A 14,886-nucleotide genomic window follows, 5' to 3' on the forward strand; every position below is an offset into this window, starting at 1 on the left:
CGCATACTTGGTGTTGGTCCTGTGCTCGGAGCTGGCGGTCCCACGGAGGAGTCAGAGCCCCTACCCCTGACAGAGCAGTTGGTTAACAGACCTAGGGGGAGGTCAGGAAGACAAAATGGGGGCGGGGATGGAGAGGGTCAAGCAGAGGACCCTCAACCACGTGGGCCTGAGCCCTGGCCTATTTGATAAGCTTCAGGAGGCCCAAGTGGCTGGATCTGGGGGTCAGGCAAGGGTTGGGCTGTAAGTTACGGTCTCCGGCCACAGCCTTCTGTACCTTGAAGCCTGGCGGGAGCTTCAGTTCTTCTGATTGCACTGGGAGGGTCCCGGGCAAGGATGTCAGCGCAGTGGACACACGGCCTTCCTGCTTGGTTGGGAGCCAGCCTTCCAGGAGAGCGTCTGCTAAGGTTTAGAGGGTGTTTCAGTGACGGAACAGGCAGGGGTGTTGTGGCTGCATTTGGAGGCTGCGCTGCTAGGCTTTGGCACTGGGTTGGTGGTGCCAGTGAAAGGTTGTGGTGGTAAGCCGTGTGCTACGCCGGGATTGGTGACCTCCAGAGGAGAGGATTTCGATCCAGGGCCAGAGACAAGGCTTGACTACTCAGAGCTTTTCGTGTAGCACAGTTTTATTAGAGGGTAATAGAGATACCCTGTTGACAGAAAAACATCTAATTCTGCTTTATTGACTATGCCAAAGCCTTTGACTGTGTGGATCACAATAAACTGTGGAAAATTCTGAAAGAGATGGGAATACCAGATGACCTGACCTGCCTCTTGAGAAACCTGTATGCAGGTCAGGAAGCAGCAGGTAGAACCGTTGGTGGTCAGGGTCCCCACCTGACCACCAGCCTCCCAGATGCCTGATGGGAGAAAACGACGGTGAAAGACAAAAGCATCATCCCAACCTTCACGTTAACCTTGTCCATTAATTTTTCAAGCAGGATTTCCTGAAAAACACCTGGGAGATGAAGACTAGGTGAGTGAGACAGCAGAAAAAAGCAGTTGCTGGAAGCAGACCCACTGGGCTTCCCAGCTGGCTTAGTCGGCAAAGAGACCGCCTGCAATGCAGGAGACCCAGGTTCAAGCCCTGTGTTGGGAAGATCCCCTGGAGAAGGAAATAGCAACCCACTCCAGGATTCTGGTCTGGAAAATCCCATGGGGAGAGGAGCCTGGTGGGCTAAGGTCCATGGGGTCACAGAGTCCGACATGACTTAGCAACTAAACCACCAAACCACCATTCCCATCATGAGGCTCCACCCTCACGACCTAACCGCCTCCCAAAGGCCCCACCCCTCAGTCCCATCACATTAGGGTGTCAGCTGCAATGCGGGAGACCTGGGTTCGATCCCTGGGTCGGGAAGATCCCCTAGAAAAGGGAACAACTTCCAGTATTCTGGCCTGGAGAATCCCATGGACTATACCAACTCTGGTTCACAGAGACAGGCATGACTGAGTGACTTTCAGACGTAGAGGTCCAATGACTACCCTGGTGATGGTAGAGAATCTGCCTGCAATGCAGGAGACCCAGGTTGGATCTCTGAATTAGGAAGATCCCATGGAGAAGGGAGTAGAACCCACTCCAGTAATCTGGCCAGGAGGATTCCATGGACTGTATAGTCCGCTGGGTCTCAGAGTCAGACAGGACTAAGTTACTTTCACTTTATGACTTTTTACTTTTTTATTTTAATAATTTTACTGAAATATAGTTGATTTATAGTGTTAATTACTGCTATACAAAAAGTGATTCAGTTTTATATATTTATGTGTGTGTATCAGTTCAGTTCAGTTCCTCAGTTGTGTCCGACTCTTTGCGACCCCATGGACTGCAGCACACCAGGCCTCCCTGTCCATCACCAATTCCCAGAGCTTACTCAGACTCATGTCCATTGAGTCTGTGATGCCATCCAGCCATTTGTCGTCCACTTCTCCTCCCGCCTTCAATCTTTCCCAGCATCAGGGTCTTTTCTAATGAGTCAGTTCTTCATATCAGGTGGCCAAAGAATTAGAGCCTCTTTATATATATATATGTGGAAAATTCTGGAAGAGATGGGAATACCAGACCACCTAACTGGCCTCTTGAAAAATCTGTATGCAGGTCAGGAAGCAACAGTTAGAACTGGACATGGAACAACAGACTGGTTCCTAATAGGAAAAGGAGTGCGTCAAGGCTGTATATTGTCACCCTGCTTATTTAACAGCAGAGTACATCATGAGAAACGCTGGACTGGAAGAAACACAAGCTGGAATCAAGATTGCTGGGAGAAATATCAATAACTTCAGATATGCAGATGACACCACCCTTATGGCAGAAAGTGAAGAAGAACTAAAGAGCCTCTTGATGAAAGTGAAAGAAGAGAGTGAAAAAGTTGGCTTAAAGCTCAACATTCAGAAAACGAAGATCATGGCATCCAGTCCTATCACTTCATGGGAAATAGATGGGGAAACAGTTTATTTTGGGGGGCTCCAAAATCACTGCAGATGGTGACGGCAGCCATGAAATTAAAAGACGCTTACTCCTTGGAAGAAAAGTTATGACCAACCTAGATAGTATATTCAAAAGCAGAGACATTACTTTGCTGACTAAAGTCCGTCTAGTCAAGGCTATGGTATTTCCTGTGGTCATGTATGGATGTGAGAGTTGGACTGTGAAGAAGGCTGAGCGCCGAAGAATTGATGTTTTTGAACTGTGGTGTTGGAGAAGACTCTTGAGAGTCCCTTGGGCTGCAAGGAGATCCAACCAGTCCATTCTGAAGGAGATCAACCCTGGGTGTTCATTGGAAGGAATGATGCTAAAGCTGAAACTCCAGTACTTTGGCCACCTCATGCGAAGAGTTGACTCATTGGAAAAGACTCTGATGCTGGGAGGGATTGGGGGCAGGAGGAGAAGGGGACGACCGAGGATCAGATAGCTGGATGGCATCACGGGCTCGATGGACGTGAGTCTGAGTGAACTCCGGGAGATGGTGATGGACAGGGAGGCCTGGCATGCTGCGATTCATGGGGTCGCAAAGAGTCGGACACGACTGGGCGACGGAACTGAACTGAACTGATATATATAATATATATATATACACACTTTTTTTCAATTTAAACTTTTAATTTTCTATTGGGGTATAGCCAGTTAACAGTGTTGCAATGGTTTCAGGTGAACAGGGGGACTCAGCCCTACATATACATGTACCATGCTCCCCCCCAAACCCCACCCCATCCTGGTGGCCGCATGATACGGAGCAGACTTCCCTGTGCTGCACAACAGGACCTTGTTGGTCATCGACGGCAGAGGACCTTAGTTGTGGGAGTGGGAACTCAGACGCTCAGACTGCAGCATAGGCTGTGGAAACAGCTAGATTACTCTGCTTACATCTGACCACCAGATGGTCAACACCGAAATCAGACTGATTGTATTCTTTGCAGCCAAAGATGGAGAAGCTCTATACAGTCAGCAAAAACAAGATCGGGAGCTGACTGTGGCTCAGAACTAGAACTCCTTATTGCCAAATTCAGACTGAAATTGAAGAAACTGGAGAAAACCACTAGACCATTCAGGTATGGCCTAAATCAAATCCCTTATGTTTATACAGTGGAAGTGAGGAATAGATTTAAGGGCCTAGATCTGACAGACAGAGTGCCTGATGAACTATGGACGGAGGTTCATGACATTGTACAGGAGACAGGGATCAAGACCATCCCCAAGAAAAAGAAATGCAAAAAAGCAAAATGGCTGTCTGAGGAGGCCTTACAAATAGCTGTGAAAAGAAGAGAAGCTAAAGGCAAAGGAGAAAAGGAAAGATATACCCATTTGAATGCAGAGTTCCAAAGAATAGCAAGGAGAGATAAGAAAGCCTTCCTCAGTGATCAATGCAAAGATATAGAGGGAAACAATAGAATGGGAAAGACTAGAGATCTCTTCAAGAAAATTACAGATACCCAGGGAACATTTCATGCAAAGATGGGCTCAATAAAGGACAGAAATGGTATGGACCTAACAGAAGCAGAAGATATTAAGAAAAGGTGGCAAGAATACACAGAAGAACTATACAAAAAAGATCTTCGTGACCCAGATAATCACAATGGTGTGAAATCTCACCTAGAGCCAGACATCCTGGAATGTGAAGTCAAGTGGGCCTTAGAAAGCATCACTACAAACAAAGCTAGTGGATGAGCTATTTCATATCCTGGAAGATGACGCTGTGAAAGTGCTGCACTCAATATGCCAGCAAATTTGGAAAACTCAGCAGTGGCCACAGGACTGGAAAAGGTCAGTTTTCATTCCAATCCCAAAGAAAGGCAATGCCAAAGAATGCTCAAACTACTGCACAATTGCACTCATCTCACACGCTAGTAAAGTAATGCTCAAAATTCTCCAAGCAAGGCCTCAGCAATACATGAACCATGAACTTTCAGATATTCAAGCTGGTTTTAGAAAAGGCAGAGGAACCAGAGAAGAAATTGCCAACATCTGCTGGATCATCGAAAAAGCACGAGAGTTCCAGAAAACATCTATTTCTGCTTTATTGACTATGCCAAAGCCTTTGACTGTGTGGATCACAATAAACTGTGGAAAATTCTGAAAGAGATGGGCATACGAGACCACCTGACCTGCCTCTTGAAAAAGCTATATGCAGGTCAGGAAGCATCAGTTAAAACTGGACATGGAACAACAGACTGGTTCCAAATAGGAAAAGGAGTACATCAAGGCTGTATATTGTCACCCTGCTTATTTAACTTCTATGCAGAGTACATCATGAGAAACGCTGGGCTGGAAGAAACACAAGCTGAAATCAAGATTGCCGGGGGAAATATCAATAACTTCAGATATGCAGATGACACCACCCTTATGGCAGAAAGTGAAGAAGAACTAAAGAGCCTCTTGATGAAAGTGAAAGAGGAGAGTGAAAAAGTTGGCTTAAAGCTCAACATTCAGAAAACGAAGATCATGGCATCCAGTCCTATCACTTCATGGGAAATAGATGGGAAACAGTTTATTTTGGGGGCTCCAAAATCACTGCAGATGGTGACCGCAGCCATGAAATTAAAAGACGCTTACTCCTTGGAAGGAAAGTTGTGACCAACCTAGACAGCATATTAAAAAGCAGAGACGTTACTTTGTCAAAAAAGGTCCGTCTAGTCAAGGCTATGGTTTTTCCAGTGGTCATGTATGGATGTGAGAGTTGGAATATAAAGAAAGCTGAGCACCGAAGAATTGATGTTTTTGAACTGTGGTGTTGGAGAAGACTCTTGAGAGTCCCTTGGACTGTAAGGAGATCCAACCAGTCCATCCTAAAGGAGATCAGTCCTGTGTATTCATTGGAAGGACTGATGTTGAAGCTGAAACTCCAGTACTTTGGCCACCTCATGTGAAGAGCTAACTCATTTGAAAAGACCTGATGCTGGGAAAGACTGAGAGCAGGAGGAGAAGGGGACGACAGAGGATGAGATGGCTGGATGGCAACACCGAGTCAATGGACATGAGTTTGGGTGGACTCCGGGAGTTGGTGATGGACAGGGAGGCCTGGTGTGCTGTGGTTCATGGGGTTGCAAAGAGTCAACATGACTGAGTGACTGAACTGAACTCTGCTTAACGGCGTGAGAACCATATTTGAAGCTGTATTATATTTTCACAAACATTATAAAGTCTAAAGATGAAACTATAAAAAAGGCAGTTAAAGAACATCTGTGTAACAGGAGATAGTGACCATTATTAAAGCTGAATCTCTGTACAGTCCTGCAAAAAAAAAAAAAATGCAACCACACAGATCATGAAAAATAGAAACCTCACATTTCTTGTAAGTAAAAGACCCCAACGTCTACCAAAGATCTCTCTTGAGCCTCTGTCTTCAGACTTCCTGGAGAACTAAGGACTGTGGAGAGGAGAGGAGATGGACAGGTGCCCTCAGACTGAGCTGAAATAGGCCCAGAACTCCAGCAACGGACGCAGACCAGCTGCCGGGACAGGACCACAGGGTAGCTCGGGGCTCTACAGCGACTCAGAAAGGCATCACTTTTGGGAAGGAAGAGCGTTAGAAAGGGCAAGGGTGCCTTTCCACACTGGGTAGAGGAGTAAAATAAACATCTGTAAGTGTCGGCTCTTTCAAGACAAAAGAGAGCCAGACTTTACACACACGCCGGTACCCAAATGCCACCCATTAAAGAGAATCCGTTAAGGAGACGTTCTATACAGTCAGCAAAAACAAGACCGGGAGCTGACTGTGGCTCAGATCATCAACGCTTAATTGCAAAATTCAGACTTAAATTGAAGAAACTAGGGAAAACCACTATACCATTCAGGTATGACCTAAGTCAAATCCCTTACAGTGGAAATGACAAATAGATTCAAGGGATTAAATCTCATAGACAGAGTGTCTGAAGAATTATGGGGATGAAAGTTCATGACATTGTACAAGAGGCAGTGTCAAGACCATCCCCAAGAAAAACATGAAAAAAGGCAAAATGGTTGTCTGAGGAGGCCTTACAAATAGCTGGGAAAAGAAGAGAAGCTAAAGGCAAAGGAGAAAAGGAAAGATATAAGCATCTGAATGCAGAGTTCCTAAGAATAGCAAGGAGAGATAAGAAGCCTTCCTCAGTGATCAATGCAAAGAAATAGAGGAAAACAATAGAATGGGAAAGACTAGAGATCTCTTCAAGAAAATTAGAGATACCAAAGGAACATTTCATGCAAAGATGGGCTCAATAAAGGACAGAAATGGTATGGACCTAACAGAAGCAGAAGCTATTAAGAAGAGGTGGCAAGAATACACAGAAAAACTGTACAAAAAGGATCTTCACGACCCGAATAATCACGATGGTGTAATCACTCACCTAGAGCCAGACATCCTGGAATGTGAAGTCAAGTGGGCCTTAGGCAACATCATTACGAACAAAGCTAGTGGAGGTGATGGAATTCCAAATCCTGCAAGATGATGCTGTGAAAGTGCTGCACTCAATATGCCAGCAAAGTTGGAATGTGGCCACAGGACTGGAAAGGTCAGTTTTCACTCCAATCCCAAAGGAAGTCAAGGCCAAAGAATGTTCAATCTACTGCACAATTGCACTCATCTCGCACACAAGCAGAGTAATGCTCAAAATTATCCAAGCTAGCCTTCAACAGTATGTGAAGTGAGACTTTCAGGTGTTCAAGCTGAATTTAGAAAAGGCAGAGGAACCAGAGATCAACTTGCCAACATCCACTGGATCACAGAAAAAGCAAGAGAATTCCAGAAAAGCATCTACTTCTGCTTTATTGACTACACCAAAGCCTTTGACTGTGTGGATCACAACAAACCGTGGAAAATTCTTCAAAAGATGAGGATACCAGACTGCCTTACCTGCTTCCTGAGAAATCTGTATGCAGGTCAAGAAGCAACAGTTAGAGTCGGATATGGAGCAACAGACTGGTTCCAAATTGGGAAAGGAGTACATCAAGGCTGTATATTGTCACCCTGCTTATTTAACTTATATGCAGAGTACATCATGAGAAATGCTGGGCTCAGTGAAGCAAAAGCTGGAATTACGATTGCCAAGAGAAATGTCAATAACCGCAGATATGCAGATGACAGCACCTTTATGGCAGAAAGTGAAGAGGAACTAAAGAACCTCTTGATCAAAGTGAAAGAGGAAAGTGAAAAATCTCGCTTAAAAATCAACATTCAAAAAATGAAGATCATGGCATCCAGTCCCATCACTTCATGGCAAATAGATGGGGAAACAATGGAAACAGTGAGAGACTTTATTTTCAGTTCAGTTCAGTTGCTCAGTCGTGTCCGACTCTTTGCAACCCCATGAATCGCAGCACGCCAGGCCTCCCTGTCCATCACCAACTCCCGGAGTTCACTCAGACTCACGTCCATCGAGTCCGTGGTGCCATCCAGCCATCTCATCCTCGGTCGTCCCCTTCTCCTCCTGCCCTCAATCCCTCCCAGCATCAGAGTCTTTTCCAATGAGCCAACTTTTCACATGAGGTGGAAGTACTGGAGTTTCAGCTTTAGCATCATTCCTTCCAAAGAAATCCCAGGGTTGATCTCCTTCAGAATGGACTGGTTGGATCTCCTTGCAGTCCAAAGGGCTCTCAAGAGTCTTCTCCAACACCACAGTTCAAAAGCATCAATTCTTCGGCGCTCAGCTTTCTTCACAGTCCAACTCTCACATCCATACATGACCACTGGAAATACCATAGCCTTGACTTCATTTTGGGGGACTCCAAAATCACTGCAGATGTTGACTGCATCCATGAAATTAAAAGATACTTGCTCCTTGGAAGAGAAACTATGACCAACCGAGACAGCATATTAAAAGCAGAGACATTATTTTGCCAAAAAAGGTCCATCTAGTCAAAGCTATGGTTTTTCCAGTGGTCATGTATGGATGTGAGAGTTGGACTGTGAAGAAAGCTGAGCACCGAAGAATTGATGCTTTTGAACCGTGGTGTTGGAGAAGACTCTTGAGAGTCCCTTAGACAAGGAGATCAAAACCAGTCAATCCTAATGGGAATCAGTCCTGAATATTCATTGGAAGGACTGATGCTAAAGTTGAAGCTCTTATACTTCGGCCACCTGATGTAAAAACTGACTCACTGGAAAAGACCCTGATTCTGGGAAAGATTGAAAGCAGGAGGGGAAGGGGACAACAGAGGATGAGATGGTTGGATGGCATCACCGACTCGATGGACATGAGCTTGAGCAAGCTCTGGGAGTTGGTGATGGACAGGGAGGCCTGGTGTGTTGCAGTCCATGGGGTCACAAAGAGCCAGACACAGCTGAGCAACTGAACTAACGGAACTGAACTGAGAGCGAGTCCTCTGCATATGGATGCATGTGAATTAGGAATCTTGAAAGCCACCCAAACTGCCAATCCCATTCAGGAATTAAATAGACTTAGGAGTCTTTATACTTTGTTCTTAGAGGAAGAAACCAAGAAAAGAATGCAAACATCTCTTCTAATGGCAATCCCGCCGTGGGGAGCGGAGGGCCTGTGGTAAGCAGTAACTATACCATGAAACTCCAAACTGAGCCAAATGTGCCGAAGCATTGAAGGACGTTAAAAGAACATCTTGAAATTTATTATTTTTTTAATTAACTAAGAGCAGAAATGAACAAAACCAGGGAAGAATTCAGTAAGAGCTAATTGTTCTCAGGAAAGAAATTGACTCTCAGACTTTACCGATGAAGTGAAAATTCTTCAGGGTCTCCAGGCAAATGATCAAATTACTTTCAAGGGTGGGAACAAACTGGAATCAAACTTCCCAAGGCAAAATACGAGGCAAGTCAAACGGAAATACACTCGTAGCAGGAGAGATGCACACACCCTCTCGGTAAAGGTGGGCCTAAGGGCTCACTGTGGGTGAGGGTGACGCCAAAGTGCGGATCACTCAGTCGTGTCTGACTCTTTGCAACCCCATTGGACCTGGGTCAAAATACCACAGTTCAAAACCATCAATCATCAATTGCAGGTGAAGAATCTAAGCTACTCCATTTTGTAAGGTTCCGGGAAAAGAGCCTTTGGAAATCCAAGAGCCTTTGGAAATCCCCTGACCTCACCCCACCACCTTCGAACCAGTCAGAACCCTTGGCCAGCCCGGGGAAATTCGAATCAAGCCCGGGAAATGAGAACCAATCAGAACTCAACACCTAACCCTTCACCAGAAGGTGACCAGTCAGACCCGGAGACTCCCGTTTTTTTGAATTTTTCTTGCGAGAATACCCTATATAAGCAATGTAACCCAGCGCTCAGGGCTCCTCCCTATAGCTGCTGCGCTGGTATCGGTGGGAGCCCCAGCTCGAGCTTGGTAATAAAAACTCTCGATTTTGCATCAGATATCGGCTCCCTGGTGGTCACTGGGAGATTTCACCACTTGGGCATAACACAGGCAGATTTCTTACCATCTGAGCCACGAGGGAAGCCCCTGACGTGGATAAAGCAGTCCTAAAATGTCTAAGGCAGCTCATGAGGGTTTATGCATTAATTTTACAGGCTTCACCGCGGGCAGTAGTGGTAAAGAACCCAGCTGCCAATGCAGGAGATGTAAGAGACGTGGGTCCAATCCCCGAGTGGGGAAGATCTCCTGAAGGAGGGCATGGCAACCCACTCAGTATTCTTGCCTGGAGAACCCCCTGGACAGATGAGCCTGGTGAGCTGTGGTCCACAGGGTCACAAAGAGTCGGACACGACTGAAGCAAATTCCCCAGATGCACATGGAATCGTACGTCTTGATAACAGAGAGGAAAGCACGCACAGAACTGACTGTCTAGCCGCAAGGATAGAATCGGTGAGCTCCACAAAGTGGAAACGTTGCAAACTTAACTGACCAAATGACAATAAAACAAGGATTTAAAAAATTCTCTGTTTTTAAAAATACTCTTGGATGAAAGAAAAATGCAAAGTGAAATCACAGAATTCATTTATAATAAATATTATTAAAATATCACATGAAACAGGGTCAGAGGAGATGTCGAAACCTTAAACACAGCATTAAAGTAAAAGAATGAAAGCGATGTATTTCAGATTCCCAGTTCCAACAGTTGGAAAGGCGGTTCCCTGTGCTCCAGGGGTTGAGAATCCACCTTCCAACGCGGGGGGTGTGGCGTCCGTCCCTGGTCAGAGAACTAAGATCTCACCTGCAGGGGAGCAGCTTCCCCGGGGGCTCAGTGGTAAAGAACCGCCTGCCAGTGCAAGAGATGCCAGAGACACGGGTTTGACCCCTGGGTCAGGAAGATCCCCTGGAGGAGGGCAGGGCAACCCACTCCAGTATCCTTGCCTGGAGAATCCCATGGACAGAGGAGCCTGGCGGGCTACCGTCCACGGGGTCATGAAGAGCTGGACACGCCTGAGCACACAGACAGTGGAGCAGCAAGCCTGCGCGCCGCAGCCACTGAGCTGCGGAGCGAGGCAGCCGCTGCACCGCGAGGAAGAGCCCCCACGCAGGGGGGTCAGCAGCCAGACACACACATAAAGAAGTGTTTTCAAAAAGGACAGCAGGGGCTTCCCTGGTGGCTCCGCTGGTGAAGAATCCACCTGCAATGCGGGAGACCTGGGTTTGATCCCTGGGTTGGGAAGATCTCCTGGAGCAGGGAAAGGCCACCCACTCCAGTATTCCGGCCTGGGTCGCAAAGAGTCGGACAAGACTGAGCGAAAAAGTATAATCAAAAATTAAAAGAGGACAACATTAGAAACCACAGGGCTTCACGGAGAAGGAAACAGCAAATAGAGACTCCAGAACAGCGGATGTAGCTAATGGATCCAGGCCCTCACCCAGGGGCGTGGCCAGCAGGGCTGGGCATGCGCAGAAGCAGGGAGCCAGCGCACAGCCCCGGCAGAGGGAAGCGCGGGCCGCCGCCGCCGCCTCGGAGCCGGCGCGGTGCGGGCGGAGGGCCACCCAGCTCACCCTCGGGTCCGCGCACTGTGCCCGACCCCTGGATCGGCCCCCGGGGAGGCGAGGACCCCGCGCCTGGGAGCCCGAAAATTAAAAAAAAAAAAAAGTCCTTATCCTTGAGATGAACAGAATTTTCCCATTAATTTACGGGATTATTAACGGAATCATTAGTATTATTTTTTTTAAATAACAGAATTAACTAACATAAATAAGAAAAAATGGAGAGACTATAAATGCACGAAGTAAGAAATGACAAAAGGGTGGGGAAATAACCTTTGGGACAAAAGGATAAAAAAGGTTTCATCAACAAAGTGCTTTCTTTCCTGGCTTGTAAGAAAACTTCAAAGTCTTCAACCAGATGGATTCACAGAATTCAGTTTGCCTGAATTTACCCTATTAGAAAGAAAGATGGCTTCCTCGCTGGCTCAGCAATAAAGAATCTGCCTGCCCGTGCAGGAGATGAGGGTTGGATCCCTGGGTTGGCTGGAGGAGGGCATGGCAATCAGCTCCAGTATTCTTACCTAGAGAATCCCATGGACAGAGGAGCCTGGCGGGCTACAGTCCATGGGGTCACAGAGAGTCAGACACGACTAAGCAACTGAGCATGCGTGTACCCAGCAAGAACTATCTGTGATAGATATGACAGGTGATAATTTACAGATAAACAGAATAGACAGGTTGACAAATAGCACAAAGCACCTGACTGACAGAGAGGCTGTGAGAAAGGACTAGACTGACGGATGGTGGAAACGGCACCCACGCGGGAGCAGAGGGAAAGCTCAGGGTGTGCCGCGGGCTTCAGACCTTCCTCTTCCAAACCCAACCCCGGCTCTTCTCAGCATCACTCCTAACTGTACGCGCGTCAGTCGCTCAGTCATGTCCAACTCTTTGCGACCTCGTGGGCTACAGCCGGCCAGGCTCCTCTATCCACGGGATTCTCCAGGCAAGAATACTGGAGTGGGTTGCCATTCTCTTCTCTGGGAGATCTTCCCGACCCAGGGACCGAACCTGGGTCTCCTGTATTGCAGCAGATTCTTTACTGTCTGAGCCACCAGGGAAGCACTGACTTCTATTAACTCCTTGTTTTTGACCACAGATTGCATTTTCCCGTTTCTCCGTCTGTGCAGTAACTTCTGTGCTGAATAGCACTGTGGACACATGGTGGGGGCCCTGGTCTCCGTCACCGCCCTCGGAACTGTCCCCGCCCCCTCTTCCCGTGCTGAAGCTCTCGTGCTGGACATGATGTATTTGGCCAGTGCCTTTGGGGCCTTCCTGGGGGTGAAAGTGAAGTGGGGTTGCAAGGGTGGGACCCCAACCCAGTAGGGCTGGGCCCCTTAGAAGAGGGAAGGGCACCAGAGACCTGTCCCCACGTGTGCAGAGAGGGTGTGATGGGAAAGCTGCCGTCCACAAGCCGTCATGGGGGCCCTCGCCAGACACCAGGCTCTCAGCACCCTGACCTCAGACTTCCAGCCTCCAGAGAAGAACCCCTGTTGCTGCTGTACCACATTCAGCGGGTTCTGTGTCACAGCAGCTCAAGCAGACGTCCTAGAACCTTCTATCGGGAGGTCCAGCTGAGGCAGATGGCCCTGCTCCCCCGAGCTCTGGCTAGACAGATCTGGGGGAAAGGCCAGGTGCTCCCCAGGCACCTCGCACGTGTCGGAGTGCAGCCTCCAAACGTCCCCCTGCGCGTCTTTCTGGACCCGTTGTCTCAGGCAGGCCCTCCCCTTGAGGGTGGTCCTTACTCCTGGAGGCTTTCTGGGGGCCCACTGGGGTCAGCAGGATCTCTCTTCTCTGGCCGGATGGGCCCCACCAGCCCCTCAGCTGTGCTCAGAAGCCCTGTGACCCTGCTCTGCACGCGGGCAGGGGGCGGACGCCCACCCACATTCTCTGCCCTGCCCCAGCCGATAGAAGGGGGGTGGTCACCGTGGGGGTGCCCCCAGGCACTGAGGCGGACCGGGCTGATAGGGGATGGAGCCAGCAGGGGGCCGGGGTCGGGGCAGCTGTGGCCCGAGGGCCTTGGACCCAACGCCCACGGATTTGAGCTCAGGGCAGCAGGCAGCCAGGTGAAGATAGACAGGCGGCAGCTGTGGTCACCTTCCACTTGGGAGGAGCGCGGCTTGGGCCGGCCCGGGGCTGCCGCGGGCTCTCAGGTACCAGAGGAGAGACCAGGAGGGCCGGGGGCAGCCCGGCCTGCAGGCGCTGAGCAAGCAGCACGGGCCCGCAGAAGGGATAGGGAACAGCGGGAGCCGGCCTGCCCGCAGACATCTCGGCCACAGCGGGAGGAGCCCACCCAGGGGCGGGTGTCCCCCACAGTCACGGTGAACCCAGACCTCCCGAGAGTCAGGTCTGCTGCGATGTGGAGGGCAGTCACGGGACACACACCCCACCAGCCCGCCCGCCACCCCTCGGTCCCCAGGAAAGACGGGACCATGGGTTCGGCTGTAGAGTTTATTTGGGCGGAGCAGCTGCAGGTGGCCCCCCAGGGCTGGTAGCCCAGGTAAGCCAGGTGGGCGGGGCTGCAAGCACCCCAGTGGGGGGCAGGGGCTCCCCTAGGTCAGATCCTGAGACACGGAATGGCAGGGCCTCAGGATGCCGCCCTCATCCGAGGGCCCCAGCCAGGAGTCGGTGTCCTAGCTGAGTGGCCTGAGCCTCAGTTTCTCTACCTGTAAAGTGGGGCCACAGTCCCGTCTCTCAGAGCTGTTGAGACAGAGGGGGCCATGCAGCTGAAGGGTTAGCACAGTGGGGGACCTGGGAGCCCGATATGGGGTCCACAGGGCCTGTGACCCCAAGGCAGGACTCTGTTGGATGGAAACCCAGACAAGGCCAACCTGCCCCCACCTCCAGGGCCGCCTCCTGGTGTCAGCACCCTGGAGGTCCTGGGAGCTAGAGTGAGCATGGACTCCTATCAGGCTGGGACTCAGCCTGGGCGGAGACTTGCCTCCTTCAGGAGCCTGGTGCGCCTCCCGTGGGCCAGGGCAGCATGTGGGGCTGCGCGGGGGACAGGCGCCCAGCCCCCTCTCAGCCCAGGCTTTGCAGCCACAGGAGGGGCTGGCCCAGGACAGGACATGCTCACAGCATCCATGCCCGGGTAGGCCCTGACCCTTGGGAAGCCCCGGCTCCACCTGTCCAGGAGTCAGCCCCCCCATCCCTGGGACTCCAGACTCCTCTTCCAGCTGTGATGGGGAGGCCTGGGGACCCAGCCCCAGCCTCGGGGCAGGGAAAGGGACTCACCACCTAGGACAGCAGGTTCACACAGGTCACTGTGGAGAAGAGACGGTGGGGAAGTGGGGAGACAGTTCCCAGGAAGGAGGCCCCCAGGCCCCCAGCGCGCCACTCACGGTCCTTGGTGAGCAGCTGCACGTCTGAGACCGACAGCCCCTGCTCCACGGCCTTCTCCACGAACTTTTCTGTGGCTTTCTCATTGTGTTCCAAGGTCCGGCCTGCGAGGAAGGGGGAGCGGCTGACTGGGGCCCCCCCGGGACGCCCTCCCTGCCCAGCCAGTCCCCGCCCAGCCCCGCCCACCCAGT

The 14,886-nt window shown here is 50.0% G+C and overlaps 1 long non-coding RNA gene across 1 annotated transcript; it reads right to left on the bottom strand.

Moving 5' to 3' along the window:
• Positions 1 to 6: 6 nt before the first annotated feature.
• On the bottom strand, positions 7 to 14,801 carry LOC138435311 (uncharacterized). The gene is made up of 3 exons (XR_011255027.1): positions 14,591 to 14,801; positions 275 to 396; positions 7 to 91 (listed from the first exon to the last, which is right to left on the bottom strand). It is a non-coding gene; the product is annotated as an uncharacterized lncRNA (long non-coding RNA).
• Between the last annotated feature and the right edge of the window lie 85 nt (positions 14,802 to 14,886).

This window comes from Ovis canadensis, chromosome 3, assembly GCF_042477335.2.
Source record: "Ovis canadensis isolate MfBH-ARS-UI-01 breed Bighorn chromosome 3, ARS-UI_OviCan_v2, whole genome shotgun sequence".
NCBI classification, from domain to species: domain Eukaryota; kingdom Metazoa; phylum Chordata; class Mammalia; order Artiodactyla; family Bovidae; genus Ovis; species Ovis canadensis.